Consider the following 3,628-nt stretch of genomic DNA (forward strand, 5'->3'; position numbering starts at 1 on the left):
TCTGCGTCTCAGAGTCTCTGCACCTCAGTGTCTCAGTGTTTCTGCGTCTCTGCGTCTCAGCGTCTCCGCTTCTCTGGGTCTCATAGTCTCTTCGTCTCTGCGTCTCAGTGTCTCTGCGTCCCTGTGTCTCAGAGTCTCTGCGTCTCAGAGTATCTGCATCTCATTGTCTCTGTGTCTCAGTGTCTCTGCGACTCTGCGTCACTGCATCTCTGGGTTTTAGTGTCTCTACGTCTCTGTATCTCAGAGTCTCTGCGTCTCAGAGTCTCTGAGTCTCAGTGTCTCTGCGTCTCTGGGTCTCTGGGTCTCTGTGTCTCTGTGTCTCTGGGTCCCTGAGTCTCTGAGCATCTGTGTCTCTGAGTCTCCGTGTCTCTGTGTTTCTGAGTCTCTGTGTCTCTGGGTCTCTGTGTCTCTGGGTCTCTGTGTCTCTGAGTCTCGGAGCCACTGTGTCTCTGTGTCTCTTCTCTGGGTCTCTGATCCACTGAGCCTCTATGTGTCTGAGCCTCTGAGTCTCTGAGTCTATGAGTCTCTGTGTCTCTGGGTCTCTGTGTCTCTGTTTCTCTGAGTCTCCGTGTCGGTGAGTCTCGGAGCCGCTGTGTCTCTGCGTGTCTGAGCTTCTGGATCTCTGAGCCTCTGAGTCTCTGTGTCTTTGAATCTATGAATCTCTGTGTCTCTGGGTCTCTATGTCTCTGAGTCTCTGAGTCTCTGTGTCTCTGAGTCCCTGAGTCTCTGAGCCGCTGTGTCTCTGCGTCTCTGTGTTTCTGAGTCTCTGTGTCTCTGGGTCTCTTTGTCTCTGTGTCTCTGTGTCTCTGAGTCTCGGAGCCACTGTGTCTCTGCATCTCTGAGTCTCTGGGCGTCTGAGCCACGGAGCCTCTATTTCTCTGAGTCTCTGAGTCTCTGTGTCTCCGAGTCACTGAGTCTCTGTGCCTCTGGGTCTCTGTGTCTCTGTGTCTCAGCGTCTCTGAGTCTCTGAGTCTCTCTGTCTCTGGGTCTCTGTGTCTCTGAGTCTCTGAGCCTCTGTGTCTCTGCGTCTCTGAGTCCCTGAGCCTCTGAGCCTCTGTGTCTCAGCGTCTCTTGGTCTCTGACTCTCTGTGTCTCTGGGTCTCTGCGTCTCTGAGTTTCTGAGCCTCTGTGTCTCCTCGTCTCTGAGTCTCTGAGTCTCAGTGTCTCTGGGTCTCTGTGTCTCTGAGCATCTGTGTCTCTGAGTCTCTGAGTCTCTGAGCATCTGTGTCTCTGAGTCTTCGTGTCGCTGAGTCTCTGAGTCACTGAGCCTCTGTGTCTCTGCATCTCTCCGTCTCTGTGTCTCTGTGTCTCTGAGTCTCAGTGACTCTGAGTCTCTGAGCCTCTCTGTCTCTGAGCCTCTGTGTCTCTATGTCTCTGAGCCTCTGTGTCTCTGCATCTCTGAATCTCTGAGTCTCTGAGCATCTGTGTCTCTGCGTCTCTGAGACCCTGAGCCTCTGAGCCTCTGTGTCGCTGGGCCTCTGTGTCTCTGAGTCTCGGTGTCTCTGAGTCTCTGAGCATCTGTGTCTCGGTGTCTCTGATTCTCTGAGTCTCTGTGTCAATGGGTCGATGTGTCTCTGAGTCTCTGCGTCTCTGGGTCTCTGAGTCTCTGAGTCTCTCAGCCTTTGCGTCTCTTTGAATCTTGTGTCTCTGAGTCTCTGAGCCTCTGTGTCTCTGCGTCTCTGAGTCTCTGAGCCTCTGAGTGTCTGTGTCTCTGAGTTACCGTGTCGCTGAGTCTGTGTGTCTCCGTCTCTGAGCCTCTGTGTCACTGCGTCTCTGAGTATCTGAGCCTCTGTGTCTCTGCGTCTCTGAGTCTCTGGGTCTCTGAGCCACTGAGCCTCTATGTCTCTGAGTCTCTGAGTCTCTGTGTCTCTGAGTCTCTGGGTCTCTGTGTCTCTGCGTCTCTGAGCCTCTGTATGTCTGCGGCTCTGAGCCTCTGTGTCTCTGGGTCTCTGAGTCCCTGAGTCTCTGAGCCTCTGTGTCTCTGCATCTCTGAGTCTCTGAGTCTCTGTGTTTCTGGGTCTCTGTGTCTCTGAGTCTCTGGGTCTCTGTGTCACTGCGTCTTTGAGCCTCTGTGTGTCTGCGTCTCTGAGCCTCTGTGTCTCTGCGTCTCTGCGTCTCTGAGTCCCTGAGTCTTTGAGCCTCTGTGTCTTTGTGTCTCTGTGTTTCTGAGTCTCTGTGTCTCTGGGTCTCTGTGTCTCTGAGTCTCTGAGCCTCTGTGTCTCTGAGCCTCTGAGCCTCTCTGTCTCTGAGTCTCTGAGTCGCTGTGTCTCTGAGTCACTGAGTCTCTGGGTCTCTGTGACTATGAGCCTCTGTGTCTCTGCGTCTCTGAGTCTCTGAGCCTCTGTGTCTCGGCGTCTCTGATTCTCTGAGTCTCTGTGTCAATGGGTCTCTGAGTCTATGAGTCTCTGCATCTCTGGGTCTCTGAGTCTCTGAGTCTCTGTGTCTCTGCACCCCTTTGAATCTCAGTCTCTGAGTCTCTCAGCCGCTGTGACTCTGCGTCTCTGAGTATCTGAGCCTCTGTGTCTCTGAGCCACTGTGTCTCTGCGTCTCTGAGTCTTTGGGTCTCTGAGTCTCTGAGCCTCTGTGTCTCTGAGTCTCTATGTCTCTGTGTCTCTGAGTCTCTATGTCTCTGGGTCTCTGTGTCTCTGAGTCTCTGGGTCTCTGTGTCCCTGCGTCTCTGAGCCTCTGTGTGTCTGCGTCTCTGAGCCTCTGCGTCTCAGCATCTCTGAGTTTCTGAGTCACTGCGTCTCTGAGTCTCTGGGTCTCTGAGTCTATGAGTCTCTGTGTCTCTGGGTCTCTGTGTCACTGTGTTTCTGAGTCTCTGTGTTGGTGAGTCTCGGAGCCTCTGTGTCTCTGCGTCTCTGAGTATCTGAGCCTCTGTGTCTCTGAGCCACTGTGTCTCTGCGTCTCTGAGTCTTTGGGTCTCTGAGTCTCTGAGCCTCTGTGTCTCTGAGTCTCTATGTCTCTGAGTCTCTGGGTCTCTGAGCCTCTGAGCCTCTATGTCTCTGAGTCTCTGGGTCTCTGTGTCTCTGAGCCTCTATGACTCTGCGTCTCTGAGTCTCTGGGTCGCTGAGCCCCTGAGTCTTGATGTCTCTGAGTCTCTGAGTCTCTGTGTCTCTGAGTCTCTGAGCCTCTGTGTCTCTGCGTCTCTGTGTTTTTGAGTCTCTGTGTCTCTGGTCTCTGAGTCTCTGAGCCTCTGAGCCTCTGCGTCTCTGAGTTTCTGAGTCTCTGAGTCTCTGTGTCTCTGGGTCTCTGTGTCTCTGTGACTCTGAGTCTCTGTGTCGCTGAGTCTCTGAGCCTCTGTGTATCTGCGTCTCTAAATCTCTGAGTCTCTGTGTCTCTGGGTCTCTGTGTCTCGGTGTCTCTGAGTCTCTGTGTCTCTGGGTCTCTGTGTCTCTGAGTCTCTGAGCCTCTGTGTCTCTGCATCTCTGAGCATCTGTGCCTCTGCATCTCTGAGTGTCTGTGTCTCTGAGTCTCTGAGCCTCTGTGTCTCTGCGTCTCTGAGTCTCTGAGCCTCTGTGTCTCTGCGTCTCTGTGTCTCTGGGTCGCTGAGCCTCTGAGCCTTGATGTCTCTGAGTCTCTGAGTCTCTGTGTCTCTGAGTCTCTGAGCCTCTGTGTCTCTCCGTCT

This window comes from Carcharhinus amblyrhynchos, unplaced genomic scaffold, assembly GCF_965287045.1.
Source record: "Carcharhinus amblyrhynchos unplaced genomic scaffold, sCarAmb.v2.hapA chromosome_264, whole genome shotgun sequence".
Lineage (NCBI taxonomy): Eukaryota > Metazoa > Chordata > Chondrichthyes > Carcharhiniformes > Carcharhinidae > Carcharhinus > Carcharhinus amblyrhynchos.